Here is a 16,874-nt window from a genome sequence, read left to right on the forward strand (position 1 = left end):
AGCCCAAGGCGGTTGACGGCCTGTGTGAGGAGGCGCATTAGTTCCTCTTCGACTCCGGCGCGGGTCCTGCTGGATTCGTGAGCCGAAGAGGAGGCGAGGGAGCCTGACCACTCCTCGCTGTCCGAAGCCATGAAGGAACAGCAGTCCTTTACCTCCGCCTCGTCATCCGAGATGGCAGCAGTGCGGCCGCTCGGCGGCAACTGCGCGTCCGGGGAGGGCGGGGGGGGTGAAAGCGAGGCTCGAGGGAGAGGCTCCGGCGAGACAGTCGCTTCCAGCACCGGTTCTGGCGGCCTTTGGGAGCGGCGCTTCTTCTTGCGCGGCGAGACGAAAGGCGGCGCGGCGGCTTCGGTTTTGAACGCTTCATGTCGAGCCCGCAGGGTCGACATCGGAAGCTCCTCGCAGAGGTCGCATCCGCCGTCAGCGAGAGCGAGCTCTGCGTGCTCCAGTCCCAGGCAGAGAGCGCAGATGAGGTGGCGGTCTCCGGCGCTGAGAGGGGCGTGGCATGAGCCGCAGGTGGTGCGAGGCATCTTTACAAAGACGCTCGTGCTCTTTTGTGAAGTTCACTGAGGAACTAGCTTTGCTCTAAAAAAGGATACGTCACCGGATGGCGTAGCTTGCCGGATGGCTGAAGGTGGCGAAGACGGCCGGCTTCTTCAAGCGCTGTCCAAGCTCGCTAAAATGCCCCTCAGACGGCGACGCGGCTTCTGTGGATCAGATGCGAAGAGCTTCGCTGAAGAGATGAAAATCAGGGAAGCAGCCTACGAACCTCGCTTATATACATTCTAGCCACGCCCAGTTTGGCGGGCTGTGACGCGATGAAGGCGCGAGCGCCTCTCATTGGAAGCGAGTTCATTCAGTTCGTCTATAGGCTGCAGCAGTTGCCGCAGAGCAACCAATGAGCTCGCTAGCTAGCCCGCTCAAGGTCTGCAGCTGCTGCACTGCGTTGACAATGGATACAAAAATTAAGGATAATTTTTTGGCTTCAATATTTCAGAAAAGATTAATCTTTCCCGTAGCGTAAGCTAGCTTACGCAATACGAGAGAACCTCTCGTAAGAGAACAATTGTTTTTCTGTGCAGATCTCAGAGCCTAGAGAGTCACAAAGACGCGTTTTTTTGACGGCCTGCTTATGGGGCGGGCAGCTAGCGGATCGTTAGGAAAGATTAGATGAGTGTGATGATTTACTTTTGGTCCTGAAATCGCTGATACAACCTTTAAAGAAAGCAGAAACAACCATTTACTCTTTAAATCAGTCAGCGAAGAATGTCAAAATGTCTATCAGAATTAAACAAAGGAAAACATGACCTTCTTTACATCTGAACACTTCATGATAGGTCACCGGGAGATACATTCACTCTGTTCACTCTTACTCTCTATAATAAAAGGACACAAACCCTTTTTTACAGAAACCAATGATAAATTAAGATAACTCTCAGCCTCTTTGAAATGTATTAATAACTTTAATAAGAGATTTTTTGAAAACCCAAGAACCACACTACAGGGCATGATATATTTTGTTTAATGACATACCAAATCTGATTTTATTCTGAGTTCGAAACTATAGGCTTCACCTGCTTCAAGTTCTTGTTCAAGTTCAAGTTTATTGTCAATTCTACTAAATGTGCAGGACATACAGAGGATTGAAATTCCATTTCCCTCAGACCCTTGGTGTAAAAACCCCAACGTAACACAGACAAGTATTAAAATATATATATATAAATCACAATACAAACATTAGGCACATATTTACATTAAAAAGTGCAAACAGTATGCAAAAAGAAAGAGAGCAGCAATTTAAAAAGTGTCTTGTGCATTTTATGTGTGTGTGTGTGTGTGTGTGTGTGTGTGTGTGTGTGTGTGTGTGTGTGTGTGTGTGTGTGTGTGTGTGTGTGTGTGTGTGTGTGTGTGTGTGTGTGTGTGTGTGTGCGTGTGTGTGTGTGCACATGTGTGTGTGTGTGTGTGTGTGTGCATGTGTGTGTCCATGTGTGGCTATTGGGGCAAAGAGTCACAGTTCAGTGCATCTGAGGGAAGGGCTAAGAGCTAAGAGGGAAGAGAGTTCAACTTCCTGACAGCCTGGTGGATGAAGCTGTTCTTCAGTCTAGTGGTTCGGGCCTGCAGGCTCCGATACCTCCTCCCAGATGGCAGAAGACTAAAGAAGCCGTTTGAGGGGTGGGTGGGATCACCCACTATGCTGAGTGCTTTTTTGGTTAATTGGGCCAGTTGGCACACTTCATTTCTGTAGTTTGTCTCATTATTGTTGTTGATGAGACCCACCACAGTTGTATCGTCCGTAAACTTTATGAAGTGATTTGTGCTGTACATTGGTGAACAGTCATGGGTTAGCAGATTGAAAAGCAGGGGGCTGAGAACACATCCTTGGGGAGCCCCTGTGTTCAATGTGATGGTGCTGGATGTGTTGTTACCGACCCTAACTGCCTGTGGTCTTCCGGTAAGAAAGTCCAACAACCAGTTGCACAAAGAGTTGTTTAGGCCAAGCCGGTCCAGTTTCTGCATTAACTGCTGTGGAATGATGGTATTAAATGCCGAACTAAAATCTATGAAAAGCATTCTCACATAAGAATTTTTTGTTTCTAAATGAGAGAGGGCTGAATGAAGAGCAGTAGAAACTGCATCATCAATGGATAGGTTGGCCCGATATGCGAACTGGAAGGGGTCCAGGGAGGGGGGTTTATGGTTTTGATGTGTTGCATGACTATCCGTTCAAAGGACTTCATGACAATAGGAGTCAGTGCAACAGAACGATAGTCATTAAAAACGGATGGGGTTGGTTTCTTGGGAACTGGTATAATTGTGGTAGCTTTAAACATATGGGGACAACAGCCTGGCTCAGAGAAATGTTAAAGATGTCCGTGAAGACATCTTTGAGCTCTCCTGCACAATCCTTTAGCACCCGACCAGGTATATTGTCTGGACCAGCTGCTTTTCGGGTGTTGATCTTAGAGAAGGATCTCATCATGCTGGCCAGAGAGAGACACAGAACCGGGTCGTCATAAGGAGGTGTAATCCTCTGTGCAGGGGTGGTGTTGTATGCTTCAAAGCATGCAAAGCATGTCACAGGTCTGTGGTGGGGGCTTGTAATCTGTGATTGTCTGGATACCCTGCTACAGTCTCCTTGTGTCTCTGCTGTCTCTGAAGTTATGGACTATCCTCTTGGCATACTGCTTTTTGTCTTTTCTGATGCCCCGGGACAGGTTGGCCCTAGCTGTTCTCTGGCCTTCATCATTGCTAACTCTGAAGGCAACATTTCTTGCCCTCAGTAGGTTGTGAACCTCTCCTGTCAACCATGGCTTGTGATTAGCACGTATGGAGATAGTCCTAGTTACAGTTACATCATCAATGCATTTGGTGATGTAGGCAGTGACTGTCTCCGTATATTCCTGAATATCAGTGTGATGGTTGTAAGTTGCTGCCTGTTTAAACATGTCCCAGTCTGTGGTGGCAAAGCAGTCCTGAAGTGCTGAGGAGGCACCTTCTGGCCACACGTGTACCTGTCTTTGGACTGGTTTAGTGACTTTCACCCTTGGTCTGTATGCTGGTATTAGTATGACAGTCGTATAGTCGTAGAGACCAAGGGGAGGGAGGGGTGAAGCTTTGTATGCCCCTCTGTGGGTTGTATAAACCAGATCCAAAATATTTCCCCGCTGTGCTGAACAGTCAACGTGTTGGTATATTTTTGGAAACACAGATCTAGGGTCTGTGTGGTTAAAATCTCCAGCCAGGATGAGGAATCCGTCTGGGTGTACTGTCTGTTGCTCACTGATGGCATGATACAAGTCGCTGAGTGCTTCGTTCCTATCGTTGTTGTTAGTGCTGGGTGGAATGTAAACAGCGACCAGCAAGATCACTGTGAATTCCCTCGGAATGTAAAATGGTCGGCACTTGACGATTAAAAACTCCACTAGGGGTGAACAATGTCTACAGACTACCACAGTATCACGACACCAAGCATTATTTATTTTTCCACCTGAGATTGCCACCACTAACCTCCGACCAGATATTGTTTTGTGGTCTGGATCAGCACGCATTGTTCAACTGATAGAGTTAATAGTGCCATGGGAGGATGCTGTAGATGAGGCATCTGAGAGGAAGAAACTGTGGTATGCTCATCTGGCCACTGAAGCAGAACAGCGAGGATGGCGAATCCAGGTTTATCCAGTGGAAGTGGGTTGTCGAGGATTTGTGGCACACTCTACAACCCGGTTCCTCAGAGATGTCGGATTCAGTGGCCAAGAGTTGCGTCGCACAGTAAAGAACTTATCTGAAGCAGCAGAGAGGAGCAGCAACTGGCTGTGTTTGAGACGGAAAGATTCTGGCTGGCTGTGTACAGGCCGGAACGCTACGGTTTCGTAGAATTCTTGAAAAACTCGAAGAGTCTGTTGGTTTATTTGTATAGTTTGCACAGTAATTACAGTTATTACGTTCCTGTGTATATTGCGTGAATGAGGGTTGGTGATTGGGCGGATATGGTGTTTTGCGGTAGTATGCCATACGGAACCGTTGCCACTGAACCTACTTTAACGAAGACAGTGGGGCTCGACAGCCTTAGTCAAATGGGTTGGCGCGTATAGTTGGGTTGCGGAGAGATTGTGAGATTGTGGTTAGGTCACATGTGAACTACGAGGAAGGAGCAACCTCAGCAGCAGGAGGGATGTAAAGGTCTGGGCTGAGTTGAGTGGGGGACGGAGGGGGGTGACTCTGGGACGCCAGAGTCACTGTCGAGCCCTCTTGAGGTGTCGTGGGCTAGTCGACGAAACACTGAGGACGGAAGGTGCCCACTTGAAGCCATTCAGCCGAGTAGATGTCCCCTACTCGGCTCAATTCAGACGGTTGTCGTGCTGGTCCACTGGGGAGACCACACTGTAGTTGCAGCCGTTGTGTGTGGTGACGCGCCAAGTACACTGCAGCCTTAACGCCGGACAGAAGGAGATTCACATCACCATATGGAAGGAAGCGTAAATGGATGGAGAAGCATAGGTTACTGTAAAGCTACGTCTTAGTTTGTGCTTATCTTGGCGAAAGCCGAGTACAAATCAGCATGAAGTTTTAACATCTACTCTCGTGTAATGGAAATAATTATTGATGTAAACACAGACCCAGCCTCCACGGGTCTTACCGCCCTCAACGAGGACTCTGTCCGCTTGGTGGCACGTCAGCTGATCAAGCTGAATGGCGGAGTCCGGAATGTTGTCTTTGAGCCACGTCTCCGTAAATATAAAAACACAGCATTCTTTGAGAGTCCGCTAGCCAGATCTCAGTAGCCGTATGTGGTCCATTTTATTATCCAAAGAGCGTACATTGGCAAGCAAAATGGTTGGAATAGCCGGCTTGTGTGGGCTGGCCGCTAGCCTAGCCCAGATACCTCAGCGCTTTCCCCTTTTCTGCTTCCTCTCATGCCGCTTGCGACGGCTTCTCACCGGTTGTATTACAGCAGTCGAGGTCGATGAGGTAATAGGCCGGCGAAGTAATCCCAATGCCCAAAGCTCATCAGCGTCCACAGAGTTTAACTGATAAAAAAGTTATGTTTATCTCTAACAGAAACATCCGATTATATGTGCGCCTAGAAATAGACAAACGCGACGAACACTCACTCTCACTCTCACTCTCACTTAAACACAACGAATTGTACGAGGGTAAACATGTAAACACCATACTGGGACTAAGAGGAGCCACTGCGTCTGCACGTGCCGCCACCGTACAATCAAACCCAGTCTTGATATCAACACTTAAGGGACTGTTCGTTATTTATTTAAGGGGCCACCGGAGGAGTTTTGAGATCTGTAGTCAAAAAAACTTGACCCTCCCTTCGCCAGCAATAATTTTTTCTATGACCCTCCAAAATGATTGTGAAAAAAGGCATGACCCTCCCCGATAATTTATTGATTACTTCTGTACTGGTTTGCGCTTGGCAAAGATGTTCAGATAGCCATTCCATGATAAACGACTAAACTCCTGCTTTCTCATCTTGCTAGGGCTGTAACAATAGACCAAACCTACAATTCGGTTCGTATCACGATATTTGATAAAAAAAAAAATAAAAAAAAAATCATGTTTTCGGTGCTGATGCAGTGGTGACGCGTTCATGTAAAATGTAAGGGTGGTGCTGCCAATAAAGTATCTTAAAGCTGCCACAAAGAACCGGCAAAAGTAATGATTATGAATAATATAGCAAGGGGACATTTTAATTGTTTATTAACAAACAAGTCTTTGTCAGTGTCGGCTGCAAATATAAAGGTGACGATGCTGACTCGCGATCTTCGCAATAGTCAACGCGCCAGAGAGAAATGCACATTTCATACGGAGATTACATAAGCAGAGTCTGTAGTCTGTTTTCTTTCGTTTTGAATTGTTCTGTTAAAAAGTAGTCATGTCAAGTTTTCTATATATTTATCAGGTCTGCGAGGCAAGTAGCCTACCTTAGGCTATAAGCTGTGTTTCGGTTCATTAATTAGCCTCCGTGTCATCATGACACGGCGCCTCCGTGTCATGATGATTTTCTACTATATTTACTAAGTTCTAATTTATTAAATCCAGGCAATGGACCACTTGCACAGAACTTCGTGACGCACTTCCGTTTGGAAACAATACATATCACTTATTTCCGGTTATGTTTACTTTCAATGTACTGTGGTCAATGAGTTGAACAAACGCCAACTAAAAAAAGTGTCTATAATAATATTTTATATTTTGGACTTTTTTATTGACAGAAGAAGGGATGATCTGATGTTTACTGTCTGCAGAATTTTCAAAACTCATCGGAACATTAAGTTTAATCCAATCCAAGCCAATCTGAGAAAGCTGCGGCTGTTAAAAATACGCCATTATTTCACCACAGGGTGTCAGTGTTCGTCTAAACTAGTGACCGCGACGCTGAAATGTGTGAGAACAGATGAATAACATCAGTACGAACCACGGACATTTATTTATTTGGATTAAATATTGTAATCATTCAGTGTCATTTTTCAATGTCAATCGTTTTACTATTTACATGTTCATGCCCAAATTGCTTAATTAATATTCAAAGAAGTTGACTGTCATTCTCCTCTACGATGCGTGCGGTTCTGATCATAGGCACCTCGCGAGTATTCATTCATTCAACTATTTTAAAAAGACAGGAATAAAGCACCAATGCACACAAGAAATACTTTTTATTAGTCAAATTCATTAAAAAATGTGACCTCAACGGGTATAGAATATAAGTAGGCTAAGAGAAAAATACTGTTAATGAGAAGATAGGACTGCTGCAGGTTAGTGAATAAATATATATTAATTGTTCAGAATGTAACAGTTGGAAAGAAAATATATTTATAGGAACATTTCAGCAGGCTCAAGATAATTAATACAGAGATCATTATTTATTGTTTTAATCAATTGGCATCCATAAAACGTAGTGATAATCTGCATTCTCATGTATGGACGTGCGATGAACACTCTAACCGGAAACTCCCGATATGTAATAAGTAGAACGCGGAAGTAGTTGTGCAAGTAGTGCATTGGTTGATTAAACATTGATTAAAATTAAGATACAATTAATAAAAAACGAAATTCACTTTTAAGAAAGGCTTTGTGCTTTTTTCTTTGAGGTCTCTGTGAAAGTTTTAAAGTCACTTTCAGAGCGGTCATGTCCGTAATGGAGAACTGTCACGTCCGTAACATTGTTTTTTCCCTCATAAATGCGAACACGAAAAAATAAAAAGAATATTTTGTGTTATGTGTCTTAACAGTCTCAAACCAGGACAATTCGATCCTTCAATTCGATAAAACGACGTTGATCGCGAATTTCGCGTTTCGTCAACAGTTTATGTTTAGATAAGGCCAGATTGTTGACAATTATACACACTGCTCAAAGATTCTAAAACTCTACAAAACCAGTTGAAATAACTGGATTGAACACTTCAATTGATTTTTTTATGAAAACCCTTTAAAAACATTAGCTACAATATTTATAATTTAATTAAGATAGGGCCTATTTGGACACATTGAGAGATTTATCCTGAATGGAATTTTGCCTTTGACTGTTCTCATTATTTAAGTTTAATGAATGTTTATGTAGACTATATTTAATAAATATACAATATGATTACAAAGGCATTTCTTTCTGTATGTATATATGTCATTATTTAACAAACATGTAGCCTGCACTCATTCATAAATTATATTTATACACGTACAAATTCATAATTTCAAGTGTAGCTTATTGTATTAGGCCTATGTCTATGATCTTCGTTACCTGATTTATATTTGATAAACCTTTTTTAATAAAATAATATAAAATAATTAGTAATAGAATAAATAACTAAAAAAAATATTTACTAACTTATATATAATAACTTATTTGCCTGGCTAAATGCGGCATCCACCTCTGACTTCCGGTTATTAGCGACAGCTGACGTCCGGTTTTATTGGCAGGTACTGTCGGCTGCCAGTGGCAGCTACTTCCTGCTACCAGCTGCCGATTTTTCGCTGAACCCCCTCTCGCTTCCCTTTCAATAGTCCAAATTCGCGGTGGCGCTGCCATTTTTGTTATTCTTCTGTGGATTTCTTCAGCTCCTGATTGGTCAAATTCAGATAGATCGACAAATCGGCTCATTCAACCGCACAGCGCACACACCTCACGAATTCAAGCCTACAGCTCCCAGACTTTTTAGACATGTTTAAAAATTATCGTGAGGTCGAGAGGTTCGGCTCGGCTCGTATCTTCCTAGCACACGACACGAGCCGCATGCGAGCACAAGCACAAGCGATTTCCACGCGATTTCTCCCGAGTGAAAAAAATCATCTGCGAGCTCGTAAAACAGCAAAAAATCGCACCGTGTAAGCCCGCCTTAAGGGAGTATGAATATATAAACAGACGTTTCAGTATTAAATGCATTTTCTGAGAATTTATATTTCAAGTTTTGACTGCAAATGTCACGTCCATAACGCTGGAATTGCCCAATTTTAAAGAATTTATCCTCAACTAGTTTTATAGTGTAGGTCTGTATTTTATTATGTTAAAGCTGCAGTCCGTAGCTTTTTTAAGTTAAAAATAATCCAAAATAATTATATTAAAAAAAACTTATTCTGCCAGTGGTCAAAACTATCTGCTTGCCATAGCTAGATTCAAAACGGTTAGCTTGTAATAATGATTTTAATTCCAGTGCTACTGGTGGGTTTCCGCGGGAAATTCGAGCATGTCTTTGCGTCATTACGTCACACCCGTACATATAAAGAAGGAGTTTCGGCTAGCCGGCTTTACTGCGCGTGACGAGATGTTTAGATGTATAGGCTTTTCTCGCAGCACTTTACATAATTAAACTTATGGCATCCAGAAAGATCCAAACAACAATCATCAGTGTCAACTGGAGATTCAGCAGTTATAAAACCCAAAAGACTTCGTACTTCGGATTTAAAGGAGAACTCCGGTCAATTTTAACATTGAGCTCATTTTTTTGCACATTTGGAGTGCTGTCAGTACAGACAAAAACGACAAAAATCGGTGTTGCCTACACCGTGTTATCCTCTTTTTAAAATTCGCACCCTGTTGACTTCAATGGGGCAAGTTCTAAACCTGCTTTTAGCCTCTTAACATCCTTGATTTGTCATTACAAGTGCAGAGCCATGTGAGTGGTGTTATTAAGAGTGACCACGGTCAATCTGACTGCAGTAGATCTGAAAGATATTAATAAAAATTATGTTAATTCAGCCAGCTCACATACCTGTATTTACTTCCTGTTTTCGTTCGAAGTCCACAGTAGTCAATTGTCGAGTTCGCGCGCGCGTTCATTAGTTATATTAGTTACCAATGATCACGCGCGCGAACTCGACAATCGACTACTGTGGACTTCGAACGAAAACAGGAAGTAAATACAGGTATGTGAGCTGGCTGAATTAACATCATTTTTATTAATATCTTTCAGATCTACTGCAGTCAGATTGACCGTGGTCACTCTTAATAACACCACTCACATGGCTGTGCACTTGTAATGACAAATCAAGGATGTTAAGAGGCTAAAAGCAGGTTTAGAACTTGCCCCATTGAAGTCAACAGGGTGCGAATTTTAAAAAGAGGATAACACGGTGTAGGCAACACCGATTTTTGTCGTTTTTGTCTGTACTGACAGCACTCCAAATGTACAAAAAAATGAGCTCAATGTTAAAATTGACCGGAGTTCTCCTTTAAGGTGGCTAGAGAAAGAGAAAGAAACCGTCTCATGCGAACACAAGGATTTAAACATCGGCGGGGCTTTTGAAAAGTGCGTGAACTCCGTGTTTTGAAGGGGTTCAAAATGGAAGAAGAGACGGCTTTTTTCTGCTGAACAAGTAAGTTAAGACATTTCAATAGTTCAATCGTGTAACAGTACGTTTTCTTAATTCACACAGTTATGGAGTTTCCTTTGTTGTGCCTTTCTCGTTTTGCTATTATGAAGAATATGAATTCTGAACTACACAGGTAACCATAAAACACATTAAATTTAACATTAGTCACGCAATGCTGATGTTGTTAACATGAACAATTTGAGAACAAAGTAGGCTATAATTTGCACGGTTGCTGTAAATCGCGTTGATTAAATCTAACGAAGCTTATCATGTCGAATGCTTTTCCCCCCTTAGTTGGTCAGAACAAAAATGGATGTTACTTTCTTGTTCAGAAGACATTTTCTTATGAAAATTCTTATGTTGGTCAAACTTTCAAAAAGTGAATCTGTGATTCTGTATGACAGTATCCACACAGCGCGGTGACTGACAGCACCACTCGCCTCAAAACACTGTGTTCATCCGCGCTGTTTCATGCCGATTTACAACCCACGTAAAGATGATAATTCCGCGAATCACTGCAGTTACAGATTTCGAACAGAGAGATGGCGACAAAGAGGAAAAGCTACGGACTGCAGCTTTAACTTCAAATAATACTAATAGTAATTTAGTTAAACACCACTGTTATGGTGGCAATTTCAGTAGATTTACTCAGTAACATTGTTGTGGAAACACAATAAGAATGGAAACTAAAATATGGTAGTATCGTGCTACATCGCACATTATATCAGCTGCAGTTCTGGCGCCTCAGTCCCAATACTGTAAAACTCGACGTACATTCACATCACATGTTAATGCAGCGGTAGAGTTACACTCACAGGACACTGCACTTATTCGCAATCACAAAATTTCATTATTTGCTCGTGCTTTAAAGCTTTGCCGGGTAAACATTTCATTGGCGTTCTGTTCTAATGCACTTTTTCTGAGCGCGTACTGAAGTGCGCGCACACTGTCAAACAGCGTCAAACTGGATTTTTGTTGGGTCAGACCCATCTGATAGCGATGGGGGGCCGAGACTGAGAGAGCTATAGCTACATGGAAAAAATATGCACCAAACAAGCCACTTTGAAATTTAGCTGTTTTGATGAATACAAAAGTTGGGTGACCCTCCCCTATAGACTAAAAAAAGTTGGGTGACCCTCCCCTGTACAAAGAATAAAAAGACATGACCCTCCCCTATTTTCTTCCGGTGGCCCTTACCATAAATACCGAACGGTCCCTAATCGGTTTACTATTTCATGGATACCTTACCTTTGTGGCACAAAAATTATATTTTCTATTTCCCATTGTAACGATTACGTTCGTTCTGTCTGCACCTGTTCTTCTTAGTCCTAATTAGTTTAATCTTCCTCCACCTGTGCCTGTTTAGTTCCCTCATTCACTTTGTGTATTTATACTCCCTGTTCTGTTCTATCCTTTGTCGGTTATTGTTGAATGTCACGCTTGTCTGCATGTTTGTCACCAGTAAACTCTTTGTGAACTTTATTCAGTCTTCAGTATCTTCCTTCATCGGCGATCCGTGACACTCGTAGGTTGAAGATCAAATCTAAGAATTAATTCAATCTTACCCTTTGTGAACCGCTTGTTCTCAGAGCGGTTGTATTTAGACAGTGACAGTTAAATAATTCCCTCATAAATCATAAATGGTTTCAGGAACAATGAATGAAGTATTTTATTTGAATCTATAAATGTTTAGGCATTAGCCTAAAGTCCATCACTATGACATATCTGCATTTATGTACATGGTATGTACAGCATCCTTTCTGATTGAAGACATAATTAAATACTAAACATATTTCAAGAGGAGACTTCCTCCAGAATAGCACAGTGAAGTCATGAAACCCACCCACACATGCAAAATCAGAGGGAAGAAAAACGTGTGCCAAGATGGTTTATGATGAACAAATCTCAAAAAAGGTTTTTCTTTCCTGCAAACACACACACCAGGCACACAAAGATCTAGACTTGCTGGCAATCATCACCACAGCATATGGATAAGCCATAGAAGCCAAAACGTCATCAGGATGACAAACTCTCATCTGTCTCACCACAAGGTGAGGAGAAGAGAAAGAAATGAACACAAGTAAAAACTGTAATTCTGTCATGACAACTCTCGGGAGATTGGTATGGTGATAGAGATTGGCTTGGTAATGGATGGGGCAATGTTAATATATTTGGTCTTGGCGGAATAGATCTGCTACCCTGCTGCTGCTACAGAGCAAGTACCGAAATTGGCTACTGGCAATACATTCACAGACATTGCTGTGAGCATGTAAGACATGCTGCTGCTGCTGCACATGTAACATACATGATTTAACCCCCCAACAAAGCAGGAGACAAGAGAAAAGGACAGACCCCTCTTTGACACAAACATCTAAACAGATAATTTATAGTTGTACAATGCCAACAAGGCTGTTGTGCACAGCTGAAAAGACTATTGATACACATTTGTAAAGCAAATTTTCACCCTACACAGTTGCACAGGGTAAAGGGAGAAATAGACAATACAAGTAATATACATGTGCTGTTGAGTGAGAAAACAAGCTACTGCATCAGCAGACATGCATTTATCTGCACAATGATGACATAAACAGGCGACAGGAAGGGATAGGAAAACACACTGCCCAAAACAGCAGATCTATCGCCATGACTGTATGTACTGTATGTATGTACTTTTGTTTGGTTGTTTGATTTTTTCATGGGACCGCATGTTTTACTATCTTGGCTACCTTGCTGACCGGCTTAGCACTAGTAACCTAAGGCTATGTGCGCCTGGGCTACCTTGCCGACCGGCTTAACACTAGAAATGCATGCTATGTGTTCTCATGAACAATAGATATAATGTTGCAAGCTGATAGAGATAGGAACCCAGCAACCACCTGAGCAAGTATCATCAATTAAGTCATTTGATAATGATTACATAACCCTTATACACTTTTTTGATAAATGAAAAGCCATTAGAAGCAATAATGAATACGCTCTGATGCTCCATAAACATCTTAACCATAGCTAATGAAACATTACCCTTGAAATAAAAGTTTTTTTTTTTCTTAGCTAACATGTAATCCCATTGCATGTGAAGAATTATTTCACTTTAACCTTTTCATTCATAGCTTAGATGGCGTATACTCACAGAGATACAAACAATAGACCAATCTGCTGCATAGACACAACTGCATAACGCTCCAACTTATGCTTAGTAAATCACTCCACAAGACTATAAACATGATGCTTAGTTCAACTGTATTGATTGTTATTTTAGCATGACTCAAACACACGAGTATCTGAATCAACCACACACATTTAGCGTGGCTAATGAAAACATTGCTCTTGGAAATAAAAGAATGCGTCATTAAAGTTATACCGCTAAATATGGTAAACGCAGTTTAAATCGCAAATGTTTATATCACTTTAACTGTTTTTTATATACATGCTAATGGCATATAAAACAGCAATGACATACAATAAACCGCTGCTGCATGCAGAAAACACAGCTTGTATGCTTCAGTTATTCACTCGTGCACTGTTGACATGGCACTGTTTAAAAACATTTCTAACATGAAGCTAAGGTTAAAGCTGCAGTCCGTAGCTTTTTTGGGGTTAAAAATTATCCAAAATACATATTTGAGTAAATAAATAACCAGCCAGTGTTCAAAACTATCTGCTTGCCTTAGCTCGATTCAAAGCGGTATGCTTGTAATAATGTTTTTATTTGGTACTGGTGGATTTCCACGGGAGATTCGAGCATGTCTTTGCGTCATTACGTCACATCTGTACACATAAAGAAGGAGTCTCGGCTAGTAGGCAATATTGCGTGTGAGGATGTTGGAGGTGGAGATTTATAGCCTTTTCTCACAGTCACAGCACTTGATATAATTAAACTTATCAATTTGATGGCGGATCCAGAAAGGTTCAAACGACAATCACCAGTGACAACAGATTTACCCGTTGTAAAATGCAAAAGACTTTGTTCGGACTTCGGAGTGGCTACAGAAAAAAAGAGACTGCAACCGGCCCATGCGAAAACAAGGATACATATCGGAAGGACATTACATGTAGTCACGCAATGCTGACGTTGTTAACATTAACAATTTGAGAACAAAGTATAATTTGCACGGTTTTGCGTGATATAAGCGATTTTTAGATTTAATCAGCGTGATTAAACAAAAGAACCAGAACAAAAGTGGATGTTTCTTACTTGTTCAGATGACATTTTCCGGTGAAAATTATTATGTTGGTCATACTTCCAAAAAGAATAATCTGTGAATCTGAATGACAGTATATCCACACTGGCACGGTGATTGACAGCTGCACACTCTCCTCAAACATTGTGTTCATCCGCGCTGTGCCGTGTCGAAGTACAACTCACGTAAAGTTGATAATTCCGCAAATAACTGCAATTGCAGATTTCGAACAGAGATGGCGACAAAGAGGAAAAACTGCGGACTGCAGCTTTAAATTTGCAAAGATGGCTCCATTTACAAATGAATAACCGGACCACACAATATGCGCAGAGATGTGGAATAAAACGTCAATCACTTATCTTAGATTTTGATTCCAGATGCGTTCTGAAAGCTGCTGCACTTTCTGAAAGCGTTTCTGAAAGCGCATGGCATACTGCTACCAGCAACACCCCGGTATTTGTTTGAATGTTGAGCCGCAGCTCATTGGACGCTGATGTAACAGCAACCAATCAGCTACGCTATGTATATAATGATGTGATCCCTACCAAATGAGTCAAAGACTTATCAGCCTGCGCCATCTAGAGTTTCATTCCAGAACTAGGTAAGTATTCAGTTTTTAAATTCGCAATATATTCACAATAGCCACAACTTCAGTACAGATAAAACTTGAGAAAAAAAAAACATTATTCACGAGGCATACAGGCGTTTAGTACTTAGCAAGACAGGCTTCCATCAATGCTACTTGTAAAGACTTGGCTGACAATAAATGGCAGTTATCAGTAATAAAAAAGAGCCTGTTAGGAAAAAACTGTACCTTTGATGACAGTGTTTAATAATATATATATAAAAATTGCATTTCAAATGTAGATTCCTCTTCAGTCATGTGTTTTCGAGAAGCCTTGATTTGTACAACTTAAACCAGGTAGTGGCCCTTTCAGCTGATTTTAAAGTATGATCATATTTCAAGCTGTGATTAATTGCTTTCCTGTGGTGCTGTATCATTACCATAATAATTAACTAATTATTATTATTATTACAAATTAACATATAATAAAAAATAAATTTTAAAAAAGCACACGACCAACCAAAAGAATCATCAAATGCACTTCTGTTATGCTCTGATCCCACTTAACCCTCTATGTTAGCATGACATTTCAGCATGATGACAGGACACGCTTGATTGTGTCTCATTAACATTAAACTTCCTGACAATGGCCTTCAGGACTAATCACCAGTCAGTTTAGTCACTTTTCTGGCATTTTTTTAGGTCACGGTCAGATGCAGCTGAAGGAAATCTTCTCGGAATTGGTATTTTAGTTAATTAAACTGTAACACCTCACCACTTAAAAGAAAAGATTTAGCAGAATATAGGCCAAATGTGCCATTATGTCAGACTGTCCAGCACATTTTCACACCCTCATCCCCCTCCTCTTCTGATCTTCAATTAGCCACCAGTCATGGTATTACGTCTTGGGGCCCCATAGACCATCTGTGGATCATCACATCTCCTACAGGCCTTAATCTCAAGGTTAAATGTGCTGGAAGGAAGCTCGTACATGGAAATGGATGATCTAAGCATATTTTAGTAGTCGTAGGGAATCTTGTTCCTCTTAACATGAGAGATCTATAAAATTGTGTTATTTATTGTGACATCATTTTGAACAAAATCAGACCAAAGCAAAGTTTGTTTGGAGATTGTTTCGGGAGTTCGAGACCGCTTGCAAAAGTGAACTTTACATAAAAGTTTGCTCGGCTGGTGAAAAACTTCAAACTGCCATTGGTCCAAGGAGATTATGTTATAGGTGTGCTCTGAGGCTGCACCTTCTCTGACATGTTTAGTCGAGAATGTTCTTGCTGAATCCAGTAGAGCGATGATGTACTGAATTAAATCCAATATGTAGTGGACATATGTTGTTTTGCCCACTCAGCGCAAACTCGACCCACAGCCAATTCAAAAGATTTCATTACTGATGGTGTTACGGCCTGAGCCTTATGTTAATTTGTGTGTATTACTTTGGCTGATCTGGGGCACGTTCAAGTTCAAAACGGTGCGCAACGTTTTGCTTCGGTTTCCGGGTTGAACGTCATGTTTCCTGGAAACTGCGTGCAACGGTGTGCAACGGGGTTTGAGATGCGTTTTCTCTTGTTTGGTGGGTGTGTCAGAAGTCCAATCAGCAGCAACATGTATATAAAGCAAGCGGTATTAAAGTGAACTGCACAAGGTTCAAGGAAAGTAATTTAGTGTGTTCGATGCAGCTCGGTATACGCAACAACTGAGGATATTAGAAGACATGTTTGTCGTAAGTTTTATTGTAAAAATATAGGATATCAACATAATGATGTTCTGCCCTACAAAGCAAAAAGGCAGTAACTACG

This window comes from Rhinichthys klamathensis, unplaced genomic scaffold (genome assembly GCF_029890125.1).
Source record: "Rhinichthys klamathensis goyatoka isolate OS25496 unplaced genomic scaffold, OSU_Roscu_1.1 h1tg000111l_1, whole genome shotgun sequence".
Taxonomy (NCBI): Eukaryota; Metazoa; Chordata; class Actinopteri; order Cypriniformes; family Leuciscidae; genus Rhinichthys; species Rhinichthys klamathensis.